Genomic DNA, 15,571 nt, shown 5'->3' with positions numbered 1-15,571 from the left:
CAGCGGCCCATCCTATTTTCAAGACATCCTTTTTGTTTACTTTTTCCTTTAAGTTTCTAAATAAGGACTATTTATAAGTAATATCCTTATTTTATAGTTAAGATTACAGAAACAGGACTACTGGTATAATTTAAGAGGATTAAATACCAAGTGCTTCCCTTCCTTAATACTTTTCTGACATTCCATTACAAAGAACTTGAAAAAGCCCAAAAGTAAACCAAAAAGCCCAAAAGAAAACCAATACTAACACATATTCAGATTCTTTTCTAAGATGCTTATTTGACATCAAGAAACTTTATGCGTCCCTTTCCCAACATTTAACTCTGTATCAAGTTAAATGGTCATGAGCTGCCAGCCACTTGCCCACTCCAAAAATTCCTATCAGGTTCACAGGTTAGGCCATGTTATTTGGAAACCTCACAATACTCAATAAACACCAGAAAGTGCTGTTTCCAACAGTGCTTCTTGTTTTTATCCCTGTCTCCCAATCAGCCATGTTTGACATTTATAAGAAATAAGGATAAATACTAAGAGAGTGAATTTGGAGAACAGAAAACTATACAGAAGGCTAGCATGACAGTGAATAATGCACACCAGACTGGAAGAAACTGGTCTATGTCTTATTGAGAGGAGAAAATTCTCTCCAAGTGCAGGCTTACTGCTACTAAGCAATACTCTATAACTTTTCCCCTATCTAATGCTCTGACAACTAGAATTTCTCTGTTAATTCAATAAGCTCTTAGGAGTCACCTAAGCTTCATTCATCCTGCTGGGCTCATTAATGGAGAACTCTAAATTGTTTTCCCTACAAGCTAAGAGCACATGCTCTGGTGGGTAGCATAGAAGTATATTTCTCTTTCAGCACATGAATAGCCTACTTCCATATCTTCTCACTCCTCCTATAGGTGGGAAGTCTACAACAAACATAATTTGACAGCCAAAATAAATTTCTAAATTACAGTTCAGGTTAGTGGTTGTCAAAGATCATCCTATAGGTCACCTGTTTTATGCATAATATGAGGGATAGTCTTAACTTAAAATCTCACTTTTTCTCCTGGCATTAGTTCATTTACTTATGTCTAATGAGTTGTATGAATGCCAAATAAAAAATATACCATTCTTTTCATTTATTCTGATGAGATATTTGTGATAGTTCATAAGCTAATGAGGACAGGGTCACAGATTCAAACTCCATGTTGGCCAATTAGTTTTGCAATGTTTCAGGTTCCATGGTCACAGACAACAGCCTTAACCTTGGCTAACAACAACAAAACACACACGCACAGTGATAATGTTAAGCATCAGAAGAATGACTATATATATAAACAAAATCCATGACTATCAGGAAAATACAATGATTAAAATTAAAAACAGTAATAACAACCCTATTTTTTACTAAGCTTGACTAAAATGTGCCTAGTTCAAATAATCTCTAATCTTTTAGCTATGCAGTTAGTATTATTAACCCTGTTTCACATACAATGAGGAAGTGAATTCAGAATAATTATATGAAGTCACATCTAGTGACGCCTGGATTCAGACCATTGTTTGACTCCAAAGCTTACGTTATTGCCACAATAAACTATGACCTTCTCTCCTGAGTGTGCCTTTGTGACATAGGATTATCAACAAAATGTTCCTATTCAGAACTTCTCAGTATAGTCAATTACTGATCATCTACCTTCATACTTACATACTATAGATCAAAGTAAAGTCTACCTTCCAAAGAAAATCCTTTAAGTAAAAAAGACTCAAGGAACACTAGTGTTTAAAACAAAGAGAAAACACATTATAGCAGAAAAAGTTGATTTTCATGAAAGTGACTATTGTCATAGCTTTCTATACAAGTCCCCTGGGGATACAAAATTGAAAAAGAGAAAACATTTCCTAAACATTTAAATCTGCAGATATATGATAGTCAACGTGACACTTGAAAAAAGTAAAAGTACATATTCCAATTCCTAACTGTGTGACTGCTTAGACCATCAAATCATTTCGATCTAAATGGCTTTTGTCCTTTACACACACCCACACCACCAGCAGCAGCAGTCATGAAAAGTTTCCACCTTTAAGAAATAAAGGTTGCAGCCGGGCATAGTGGCGCACACTTGTAATCCCAACATTCAGGAGGATGAGACAAGAGGATCACGGTTTCCAGACAGCCTCCGTTGCTTAGTGAGGCCCTTTGCAACTCAGTGTAGCTCAGAGGTAGAATGCCCTTAGATTCCATCCCCAGTACTGCAAAAAAAAAAAAAAAAAAAAAAGATAAAGTCTCAAAATAAAAAAGACTTGGTATGTAGCACAGTGGAAGAGCATCTCTAACTTCCATCTCCAGTATGGCAAAAATAAATAAATAAATAAATAAATAAACAAACAAACTAACTAACTAAAAAGCAATTCCTTAAAAACCTGCAACCTAAAAACTTTTTTTGGGGGGGGCGGGTTTGAGGATGGAACCCAGGGGCATTCAACCTCTAAGCTATACCTCCTGCCCTATTTTTTGTTCTTTATTTTGAAACAGTCTCACTGAGTTGCAAAGGGCCTCACTAAGTAACTGAGGCTGTCCATGAACTGTTATCCTCCTGTCTCAGCCTCCCGAATGCTGGGATTACAATTGTGCACCACCCCACCAGGCTCTAAAAACTTCTATTTACAGTATTTCTTTAAGTATCTCTTTAAGCCTGTAGATTAAAGACAATTAGCCTCATTTAACAAACAAATAATAGAATCTCAGGAAACTGCCTAAGATTATCATTTCTTAACAACGAAATACCCTAGCATCACATCCCTTTAATCTTTTTTTTTTTTTTTTCAGTCAGTATCGAGATGGAACCCAGGGACATTCTACCTCCAAGCTACATCCTATTTTTTATTCTTTATTTTGAAACAGGGTCTCACTGAGTTGCAAAGGGCCTCGCTAAGTAACTGAGGCTATCTGGAAATCATGATCCTCTTGTCTCAGCCTCCTGAAAGCTGGGATTACAAGCATGCACCACTATGCCCCACTTCATTTAATCTTTATACCTTATGAGGTAAACACTATTACACCTCCATTGTAAAGATTAGTAAATAAGCTTAGAGAAGTCAACTAATTAGTCCAAAGTAAAATTTACAAAAAAGAAAAACCTAGTAAGTCACAGCACCAGAATCTAAACTCAAATTTGTCAAACTTTCTATACTGAATGAATGCACTTTATTGCCATCCTGTGTTTCCGGATCATTTTCAAATATTTTTCCAATTAATTATTTCAGGAGAGAGTTTTTTTGTGTGTTTGTGCTGGAGGTTGAAACCAGAGGCATTCTACCTCCAAGCTCCGTCCCCAGCCCTATTATTTGGAAACAGGGTCTCGTCTCACTAAGTAGCTGAGGCTGGCTGAATACCCGTGATCCTCCTGTCTCAGCCTCCCAAATACCGGGATTACAAGTGTGCCCCACCAAGCCCGGCTGAGATTCAGATTTTAAATACCTAATTACTACATCCCAAGTCCCTGTAAAATATCTATTCTCTTAGGCAGGGAAAACCAAGACAATGAGCAACCTATTGAGAGTCTCAGAGCTCAGCCATCAAAAAAAAAAAAAGCAGAATAAAATCATGGCTATTTATCTTCCAAATTCTGACTGTAAGGAAACATAGTCTCCTGGCATATATATCAAGCATAGGTGAAAATATTTTAGCTAGTATGCACACCTATTAGGTGGATTGCATTAGAAGCATGGCTAGGTTTAGTGCATGAGTAGTATCTGAAAAGAAGGGGAAAAAAAACACAGAACTGTTGGAGACTGGTATAGTTCAGCACCATACTTAGGGAGCTTTAAGTGCTTTCTCAGATGCTTGTACCTTTGTCGTGAAAAAACGGTATAACAGAGCAAGAAGGAATAGACAATTGTGTATATGTTAAAAGTGAGGAGAGTCCAAATTCTGGTCGGTTTTAAAATCCAGACGAATCTAAAATTGACTCCATAGGTGCTAATAATGTCACCTCTTCACTAGGAACTTGGTGTAAGATTATTTGAATAGTTCATACTAGTTTCCAAAGAAACGTTCCCTCTACTTATTAATTCATCTGACATTTGTAAAAGATACGGACGTGGTTTTAAAGTTTAACTGACCTGGACTGGAGACAAGAGAATACTATGGTTACATTTTAAACATGCTTTATAGTCCAAAGCCTTCGCACATACATCACTTCTGCTGAGTGCCCAAATCCTGGAAGGGGAGAACAGGGAAAAGATTACTGTCCCCATTTTTCAAATACAGACTACAAAAGATCACTGGTCCAGCATGGAGCACACCCAAGAATCCTCCCTGGACATCAGACTCCAAATCCAATGCTCCTTTCCCTATACAACTCTGAAAGGCCGGCTGTTATTGGTGAAAAAAACTTTGATCATGGGACTAGGAGTTTTCCCGAGGGCGGCCCAGAAGAACAGGAAGTACATCCTCCCTTACAGACAGCTCACTCCCAAGCACGTAGCCCCGGGCTCGGGGCAGCGGAGCTGACTCGCTCTCCTAGATCGCAGCCGGGAAATCGCCGGCAGCCCCCGGGGGGGGGGGGGAGCCGTGGAGGGGGTGTGACGCGGCCGACGGCCCCGTAGAAGAGGGGGCGCCACGGACCCCGCTCACTACCTGTTGAAACGAGGGAACGGGGCGCGTCTACGCGGAGAGCTCTCGAGGGGAGACCCCGAGCGGACGCGCCGCGCCTGGAAGGCCCGAAGGGCAGCGGGGGACCGCCGCGAACCCCGCGGCCGCGGGGTCGAAGGGCGCGAGCTTCCCAGTAACCTCCGCCCCGGGCGGGGGCCGGCCCGCGCGTCACGTGGGAAAGATACCGGTAACAAACACGGAAGGAAAGAAAGTCGCGCCCCCGGCTGCGAGGGCAGAAGTGGGACCCACCGGCCTCAGCGTGGGTGCCTAGAGAGGGGGCGCGGGGCGCGAGGTTACCCGGCTGCCGCTCTCCGATCCCGCCGCCTCCAGGAGCTCGGGCTCTTCCGCTCCCGCCGCTGGGGCGCGCGCCAGGCCTCAGCCCCGCCCCGCGCCGCGAGGCCTCCTGGGAGCTGTAGTCTGCGCGAGGCGCGGCCCCGCCCGCTGCGTCCGGTCACGTGAGGGCGGGGCCGCGAATGACGTGAGCGGGAGGTGTTTACGCTTCTGCAGCTTCAATCCTCCCTCTGCTGGAGACGCGCTCGGATCTCCTGTTCCACTCCCGTCCCACTCAGTTGAACCGGACCATCGCTCCCTCCGCTCTCAGCCAAGTTTCTGGAAAAAGTTGTCAACACTCAGCGTCTCCACTCTCTCGCCGTGCGTTCCCTTCTGCCACGAAGCCGCTGGCCCCCCGCACTCCCTGAAAATGCATCTCACTTAGGCGTTAGTCATTTGACGCTGTTGGACATTATCACTTATTTTCTATGACTTATCCGGGTTTGCCTTCTTTTCAAGCCATTCAAGTCAGTCGCCTTCAAGAGTTATTCTTCTAACATCTTTTTTTTTTTTTTCCAGCACTGAGGATTAAACCCAGGTACATTAAAACTCTGAGATACATATCCAGCCCCATTTTATTTTGTTTTGTTTTGAAACAGTCTCGCTAAATTGCTGAGAGTCTCATTAAGTTACTGAGGCTGTCCTCAAACCTGCGGTCCTCCTTTCTTAGCCTCCTAGGTAGTGGGATTACAGGCATGTGCCACCATGCCCGGCTTCTAACTTACCTTTTAAGTATTGGTCTCCAGAGCTCTTGGTATTGGGATGAGAGAGGAAAGACGCCAGCCCCTTCTTTCTTGAACTTATTATTTGTACCTCCAGCTTCCTAGTCGACCTCTTCTCATCCCCAGTCTCACAGGCATCTCAAAAGTACTTGAGAAGTTTGATACTGGGGGTGTAGCTCATTGATAACAGATCTTGAGGCCCTGGATTGAGCCTCAGCGCCTCAGAAAAGAAAAAGTACTTGAAAAATGATTACCCCTCCTCCCTATGCACTAATGTTCACTCCTTCCTTGTACCTGGATTACTCCCTGTCTCTCACTTCCTCTTCTAGCCCCTGTTCGAAAGGTCAACAAATCATGTTCCCTCTTGAATCTGTTCCTTCTTTATATCCACTGCCAGTGATTTCTCACCGGAACTATTTGTTATTGATTACTTGGTGGACTTTTTTTTTTTTTTACTGCTCTCAGTACCTCTATGGGGTCTTCTCTACTTCCCTTAGACCAATTTCATAAAGAGCAAATTTAATCAAATCATATTTGTGTCAAATCCTTGAAAGGTTCCTTTTTATTGAGTTTGAGAAAAGAAATGGAGCTAGTACTTTGAGTAGATTTATAAAATATGAATCCCAGCCCCATTCAGGGAAGAAAGATTTATCTCAAATTTTATGGTGGAGTAGGTGGGCCTGGACACTTTTAAAAAGTTCCCCAGGTGATTCAATCATTCAACAAATGAATTTTACTAGTGACCATATATCAACATTCGATACTGAGAAGATAATAAACAGGACAGTCCCCGTCCTTAAGAGTTTGCATTCTTTTGAAAGACACATATATGAATAAAATGATCCCATACCAAAAAACAAAACCAACAACAACAACAAAAAAAAAAAAGCACACTTTTCTGGTGTAATAAGAATTACAGAGGAAAAGTAATGAATCCTTTTCCCTTCTTACTAACAGTCCAGGTTGGGGATCAGTTTCTGTACCTCATCCAACCAAAGCCTGTCAAGAGCTTATCTCCCCCCACTCATTTACACATGCACCTAGATAATACCAAACTGCTCTCTCAGCTTCATAAGCTGTCCCTCTATTTGAAACCTCTCCCTGTTCTCCCTTGACTAACTTTTACCCTAATTCTACTCTGTTAGACTCAAAGCAAACACAGTAGGACAGCAGCCACATGGAAGGACTTTATGAATATTGGACTGACAATCCTCAAAAAGGAAGAAGGTATACCAGGAACAATTGCATGCAGGATATTGGGGAGCATAACCATGTTAGCCAGTTTAGATGTATGGAGCCTGAGCCAACGAACAACAAATCCTTCAAAACAAATTGGTCCTCACTTGTTCCAAGAAGTCCACTGAGCACTACCCACCCCATGAACCAGGGCCCCTTCACCTGTGCAACCTCACTTCCGGTCATAGACTAGAGCCAGTTCATACCAGCTTCAGTAAGCCAACTTTTAGATATTCAGTAATTTTTCAAGTCAGTTTTTAAAGCACTCAGAGCTTGCGATCGGCTATGATGGTCGTATTTACAGCATGGGTATTTACAGCACCTGACACCAGGGCTTTTGTTTGTTTGTTGTTTGGAGAGCTAGTTTACCAGCATGTCACGGCCCTTGTCAGGACCACTCCTCGGTTAGATGAATTCCAGTTATCAACTTCATTTAGCAAGTATCATTGACATTTATTACTATATATCAGAGGCTTGGCCAGGTGCTAAGTGGCTTTACAGTGGTCTCTGCTGTCCTGGAGATAAATTAAAAAATAAAGAATTTCGTACTTTCAAATTGAGCTGGGCTGCCATACAGTAAGACTTCTTGGTGAGGAAGTGTGGTAGACATAGAATCTACACTAGTGTAACAAGATCATTCAGGAAGGCCTCTCTGAGGAGGTGACCTTTCCCACTGAAAGAATGAGAAAGAGATGGTGAAGGGGCGAACCAGCAAGAGTGTTCTAGGCAGAAGGATCATACTGGACAAAGAGGTAGGCTGTTTGAATAACTGAGAGGATCAGTTTTGTTTCAGTGTGAAGAGCGTGGGCCACTTGGTCTAGACAGTTTAAAGAGGTAAGCAGGGCCAGGTATGCATAGCCTTTGTACTAGTATTGGGAAGAGGTTTAAAAATGTATTAATGTAGCTGGGCGTGGTGGCACACGCTTGTAATCCCCGCGCTTGGGAGGCAGAGACAGAAGGATCACACAGGTTCAAAGCCAGCCGTTTGCGCTGGCTTAGGAGACCCTGTTTCCAAATTTAAAAAATGTAAAAATAGGTCTGGGAGTGTAGCCCGGAGGTAAAAGGGCTTCCAGGAACCCCAGTACCACCAAAAGAAACAAATAAATAAAATTTTTAAAAATGTATTAATGTATCAGTATTGGGAAAGATTTCTAATTTTAAAAATATATCGTTTATACTAAGAAAGCCAGGGCTAGCAGAAAGGAGGGACTTGTAATTTACATTTCTAAAGAGAAGGAAGAAAGCTGGAGCCAGGGATGGGAGGAAATCCCAGATCCTGGAGATTTAACACATCTTGGGGATAAAACAATGGTGGAAATGTCTGTGTCAGAAAGATGGGCTACCCCAAATCCGGCTGGAGATAGCAGAAACAGAACTGGGCTAGAGATAGGGCAGCATATCTCTAGATCAAAGGACCTGCCGTGGACTGGGTCAGGATAAGAACTCAGCATACTGGGGTTCTGTGGTATTTTCATTCGAATTGCCCCCCTGTACCTCTCTCTCAGGCACAGGGCTATACTTATCTCCTGTATTTCTACTTTTTTAATAAACTTCTTTAAATCTTCAGCAACTGTCCAAGCTACGCAGATTTATTCTTAGCTTAGGACAAGAATCCACGGTTTTTCTGTTTTTCTGTTTGTGTGGTTGTGGTGGGGGAATTACTTCTCCCCTCACACACCAAACACATTTCACTACAACAGCCTTGAGGCCATGGCAAAGACCCTGAATTTAATTATAGCCACCAAAAGGGACTCTGCACAAGGGGGGTGATATCATCTGATTCACATTTTCTTTTCTTTCTTTCTTTCTTTTTCTTTTTCTTTGCAGTACTGAAGATGGAACCCAGGGGCATTCTACCTCTGAGCTATACCTCCAGCCCTATTTTTTATTCTTTATTTTGAAACAGGGTCTTAGTTGCAGAAGGCCTAAGTAGCTGAGGCTGTCTGCAAATGATCCTTCTTCTCAGCCTCCCAAGTACTAGGGTTACAAGCGTGCACCACCACGCCTGGCTTCCTGGTTCACATTTTCATATAAACACTCTTGCTTTTATTTGGAGGAACAGAGTAGAAGTAGAACCCATCTGTTGTAGTAGTCTAGGCGAGAAATAATAGATATATATATATATATATATATATACTTGATATATTAAGGCCACAGGACTTGCTGATAGATAGAAAACAGTGGAGGATGAGCTGGGGAAGGAAAAATAGGACCCAAGGGCAGTGATTGGTTATATTTATCTCTGAATCTTCAGCCCCTAGAACTGAGCCCAGAACATAGTAGTTATGCAATAGCTGTGTTGGGTGTTTTTTATCCATCCTGCATGCTAAACTCTGTGCCCCAGTCACTGTCAATGCAGGACCTTACTAGCCCATATAGTTCTACTGCCAAAGCAGAAAAAAAGGGCCCCCTTCCTCCCAATGAGCCACCCCCAGGGTGCAGACAGAAAAGCAGAGTGTGGACTACATTGCATCCCCCAAACCTGTCAGCCAATGCCCTGTGTGCAGTGCAGTCTGTCTGCATAACCACATATGGCAGCCCAGGCTTAACTTAACCTCCCTGGGAGACAGTTCTGTGGCATCAGGCCCAGTATTCAGGGGGAGGATTTGAGGTCTAGGGCAAGGAAGCTGCTTGCCTAGGGTCACCAGAGCTCTGTTGTGACTGAGATTCAAGCCTGCGCCCTGGGAATCCCCCCCCCCCAGGCTCTTTAGCCTTGGAGCCACATTGTCTCTGCCAGATCATTCAACCCATCAATAAAAAGCTAAATTCAAAATGGTGACTTTGCTTCCTTGAGTTTCTCATATGTCTCAGTTACTATTGTTAGAGTATCTCACATTTACATAGTATCCAATATGTGCTTGATGCCTTACAAAATACAATAAAGGAACTTGAAACTAAAAGACCTTGACCTTTTTTTTTAACAATATATAAGGAATGGCTAGTTTAAAAGGGCCTTAGGTTTTGTATGAAAATGAACTGTGGTATATTGGCTTAAGGTGGTGCTGTAAGCAATACCAAAATAAAGGTTGCTCGGGTGCAAGCTTCTTTCCTTTCCCTGCCCAACCAGAATTAGGAGGGGATGGTGGAACAGCTGGCTCCAGAAGTGGGGACTAAGGAGAGCGTCAGGAGTGGAGGTCAGGACAGAAGGATGGGAAAGAAACACCCTGGAAGAAAAGTCCCTCTTTTTGGGTGGTGGGGGGGCAGTGCTAAGGACTGAACCAGGGGCACTCTACCACTGAGCTGCACCCCTAGCTTCCCCCCACCCCCGTGGTACTGAGGATTGAACCCAGGGGCATTCTGCCTCCAAGCTACACCCCACCAGGTCCTATTTTATTTTTATTTTGAAACAGGGTCATGCTAGGTTAACCTGAAACCCTTCTGTCTCAGCCTACCACGTACCAGGATTACAGGCATGTGCCACCGTGCCCAGGGTGTCATGTAAGTACTTGGAACTGACCTTGAATCTGTGATCCTCCTGTCTCAGCCTCTAGAGTAGTTGGGATTATAGGCCTGTGCCAAAATGCCTGGCTCAAAAGTTTCTTCCTGGCCTGGCATGGTGGCACACGCTTGTAATCCCCGTGCCTGGGAGGCAGACAGAGACAGGAGGATCATGCTGGTTCAGAGCCAGCCTCGCTGGCTTAAGAGACCCTGTTTCCAAATTTAAAAAATATAAAAAATAGGTCTGGGAGTGTAGCCCGGAAGTAGAAGGGCTTCCAGAAACCCCAGTACCACCACCAAAAAAAAAAAAGTTTCTTCCTTTCATAAATAATATTTAATGGCTAATGAGTGCTTAATGTGTACCAGGAGCTGTATTAAACCATGTATGTGTGTGTGTGTGTGTGTGTGTGTGTGTACTGGGGATTGAACTTCAGAGCGTTCTACCTCTGAGCGATACCCCCAGCCCTATTTTTTATTTTTATTTTGAAACAGGATCTCACTAGGTAGATGAGAGTCTCACAAGCTGAGGCTGTCCCTGAACCTGCACTCCTCCTGTCATGGCCTCTAAGTCACTGAGGACCTCACTAAATTACTGAGGCTAGCTTTGGACCTGCAATCTTCCTGTCGCGGCCTCCTAAGTGCTGGGATTACAGCATATGCTGCTGTGCCTGGCTGCATGCCAGATCTGAGTCAATCTTCACACAAGCCTAAGAGGTAAAACCCACATGTACCATCACTTCCCATCGGAGGGAACTGAGGCACAGAGAAATTACATAATGTGCCCAAAACACATTTATTAATAAGTAACAAACCTGAGTTTTGAACCAAGGCAGTCTCCGGAGCCTGAGCTCTCAGCTACTATATCATACCACCTCTCATATGTCTCTCCAAAATATTCCTGGTGCGAGGTCCCCTGCTTTAATAGCACGACCCTTTGGGTTCTGAGATAACTCATAGAGACTACCTGGTTCTCAGACTCAGGGATTCCACGTTGCCTGTCTGCTCAATGATTAGCACATGGTTATCTCAAGCCTAGCTTTAAAATGGACAATTTGAACAAGTCATGTATAAAAGATAAGAGGCATATTTAAGGTTATATAAGAGAAAAGCCCTAACCATGCTAGGGGACATTTCACAATCTCCCCTGAGCGTCAGTATTCTCCCATTATAATACCATAATTACCCGTGCAATATGAAAGATGGAGGATAAAATGTTATTAGGAAAGAAGGACGAAATAAGCCTTCCCCTGGGATATGTGGGTCCTGATTGGTGCCTCCTAACTTAAGTATTCTTTCTTTTGGTGACTTTCAACTCATAAGCATAGAAGATCCTAATTTTACTGGGCTTTTGACTATTGGGTCCTTCCTCATGACTAGCATCAGAAGTGGTACTATTTAGAATTACAAGAGTCTGCCGGGCGTGGTGGCGCACACTTGTAATCCCCGTGCTTGGAAAGCGGAGACAGGAGAATCGCACAGGTTCGAAGCCAGCTGCGCTGGCTTAAGAGACCCTGTTCCCAAATAAAAATATAAAATGCTGGGAGTGTAGCCCGGAGGTAGAAGGGCTTCAAGGAACCCCAGTACCACACACACACACACACACACACACACACACACACAACCACAAAAAAAAAATTTACAAGAGTCTAAGGCATCAACTGGAGATTTTTTTTTAGGAGGACAGGGCATTAAGTAGATAGCTGACATTTAATTTTCGAAGAAAAGTAGGAGAACACTGACAAGTGATAATGACTCCAAAGCCTAGTTAAGAACCTAGAGGACTTTCCAACTCTAATTGGAGCCACTTTAAAAAGGGCATGATGCGTGTCTATAATCCCAGTGCTTGGGAGGCTGAGACGGGAGGACGGCAGGCTTAAGGAGAGCCTCAGTAACTCAGTGGTGTCCTCTGCAACTTAATAAGACCCTGCTTCAAAACAAAACAGAAATAGGCTGGGGGTGTAGCTTAGAGACAGAATGCCCCTGATTATTTAGTTCTCAGTCACACACACACACACACACACACACACACGCGCGCGCGCGCGCGCGCGCGCGCACACACACACACACACACACACACACAATTGTATGGCAGCAGCTATTATCTTGGCTGAATCCTTGGCCTATGAGGTCACAGCATCTGGTGCTATTATCCAACCATGAGCTGTGCCAGGACCCACCACCACACACAGCCACCCCCCGCGATTCGCCTTCTGCATCAAAGTTGCTTCATTGGCTTTGTAATCTCAAAGCTTTTAAACAGAGCTATGCGATGCCATGGTACCCACGTAGTGGGACGGACCTGGAGATACTGAGCCCTCTTTCATCCTGACTGAACCACCAGGAACAACTTCACCCCTTAGAGTTGTAATTGATAAATAGTCTGAACTTTGGAGATCCAACGTGACACCATCGATGCCCTAATTTCTTTTTTTTTTTTTTTTTTTTTTTTTTTTGCAGTACTTGGGATAGAACCCAGGGACATCTACCTCCAAGCTACACCCCAAGCCCTATTTTTTTATTTTTTAGTCTTTTTATTTTTTTTAAACAGTCTCTCACTGAGTTGTGAAAGGCCTTGCTAAGTAGCTGAGGCTGGCCGAGATCCGCGATCCTCTGGTCTCAGCCTCCCGAATGCTGGGATTACAAGTGTGCGCCACCATGATTGGCTTTCAATGCCCTAGTTTCAACACTCAATGCTTACCTCAGAATGTGCAGCCAGCCTCACTTCCCACCCCAAAGTGCAGCTGGGAACTTTTGACATCCATCAGAGGCTATCCTGAGAACCTAGAAGGATCTGGAAAGCAAGGCAGTATGTGTAAGGGAGAAAACTTGAAACCAGGACCCCCAAATTTTTACTACTGTAATGAATATAATCTTAGAGAATTCACTGAAACTCAGTTTCCTTTGTGTGAAGACACACAAAGAACACCTATACCTCATTGTATAATCATGAATACTAAGTTATATGATGGATAGAAAATGGTCTGGAAAGCTGTAAGGAACTAACAAGGAATGGGGTGGGGGGTCTACATTACACAAAGTTTTTACTATAAGGGACAGATACAAGTAGGGAGCAAATAGGTTTGTTTATTGCAGTACTAATTCTCTTTTCCCTTAAGATAGCAGCAGAGTGAGTGACCCTTACAAAGTTCCTTCTCAAGACACGGTGCCTCAGTCCCAGCCCTTTCCCATGGCTTCATAGCATTCCAAAAGGCATGATTGCCAGGCATGTTGGCACACGCCTATGATCTCAGTATTTGAGAGGCAGACAGGAGAATTGCAGGTTCACATCTAGCCTCAAAAGCTTAGCAATACTCTGTTTCAAAATAAAAAAAATAATAAAATCAGAATGGAGGTTTAGTCTCAGCGGTAGCATTCCCCCTGAGGTCAATCCTCAGTGCCACAAATGGGTGGGCATGATTTCCCATCAAGAGCTCCTGCAGCAGTTCCCCACATAGAGCAGAAACTTGCTCAATATCTATTAGACAATTACTATTCAACAACAGGATACCTAGATGAGAATTTGACTTGACATGTCACAGAATTACACTTTTAGGGACACTCTAGAATTTATAACCCAACCCCTCATCCAGGGCTGTGGGATTCCGAATTGACCCCCTTAACTCAGGAAATGAGTGCAATGCTGGAAAGATAGAACTTCTGGTCCCCAAACCAGCCATGTTATGTCTCATTTGCTTTCCTTCCCTCCTGCTGTCCCTTTCTCTCCTTCTTCCACCTCCATCAGAACCAAACTCGTTCAACTCCACAAAACTTCCCCATCTTCCCTGGACTAATAAGTCCCTCCTCCCTCCTCCTCCTCCCTCGATGTGCTCTCCTAATCTTGCTCATAGTGCTCCCCACAAGTCATAATTATGCACATAAGTGTCTACTCCACTAGAGTGAATACCATCCTCACACACACAGCCCACGGGCACCACACTTGTTATTGGATGAACTGGTCCTCTCTCTGACCTTTAGGGAGGGAATGAGAATGGGAAGTCAAAGGAAAAATCAGAGGAAACCAAGTAACCAACTTTAGATTGTGCTCTCATTCTTCAAGAACACGTTCACACCAGCACCCCTCCCTCTAATTCCTTTAACTCCAGCAATAATCACACAAAGCATATGATGAATTGCCTGGGAGTGGGCAGAAATTCACAAAGACTAATTCCACTTGAGTTTGTCCCTCTACCCACACCTAAGCTGGTTCACAACAGTTAAGATCTCTCAAACTGAATAGGCTGAGTTTAAATCCTACCTCTACTAATTACTAGCTGGGCAACTTTAAGTAAGTTTCTTAATCTTTCTGTGCCTCAGTTTTCTTTCTTTTTTTGTGGTGCTGGGGGTGAAACCCAGGGGCCTTTTACCTCCAGGCTAAACCTCCAGACCAATTTTATTCTTTTATTTGAAAACAGGGTCTTGCTAAGTTTTGAGAGCCTAAGTTTCTGAGTCTGGCTTTGAACCTGTGATCCTCCTGTCTCAGCCTCCCAAGTACTGGGATTACAAGTATGCACCACCACACCTGGCTCTATGCCTCAAAATAATACTGACATTACAGAAGGTAAGCAAGGATGGTAAGAATTAAAAGATACAATCTACAAAAGTGCTCAGCTCCTGGCACATAATAAGTGCTTTATAAACAGTAGCTGGTTTGTAAGCAGTTCAATCTTAAAGATGACAAACCCATTCTATTTAAACCTCCTGAGGGCTGGATTTATTCCAGCATATCCTGGGCAGGGAGGGGTGTCGTGGCCACTCTGGAGTTCTGTCTGGAGACTCAGACAACTGGTGTCATTGACCTTGGGTTCTACTCTGCATCCATTGCTCACCAGTCATGGCCCCAGCTAAGTAGCTTATCTTCCCGAAGCCCTCTGTCCCCAGCAGGGCCAGCAGTCCTGAGCTGCCTCACGAGGGGGTGCCGAAAAGATCAATTTGTGTTAGCAAAGTGCTTTGGAAATGTAACATGCTAAATATTAATGGGTCTCTCTGAGTGTCGGGAAATGTGCAATCTGAACTCTGCTCAGGGCAGGCTGAAGGTGGGGAGAGCAATTCTGGGCAGCCCGATCGCCACATCCTTGGTCTAATTGGAAGGTGGTGCTGGCGAGGGAGGAGTAAGAGCAGCCAGCATCTGCGGGGAGGCAGGGTTGTGGGTGGTGGCCCTGGAAGGAAGGATGCTTGAGGAAGCACCTAATCCACAAATAGACAG

This window comes from Muscardinus avellanarius, assembly GCF_963383645.1.
Source record: "Muscardinus avellanarius genome assembly, chromosome: 4".
Classification (NCBI taxonomy): Eukaryota; Metazoa; Chordata; class Mammalia; order Rodentia; family Gliridae; genus Muscardinus; species Muscardinus avellanarius.
Note: the sequence above shows the minus strand (reverse complement) of the source record.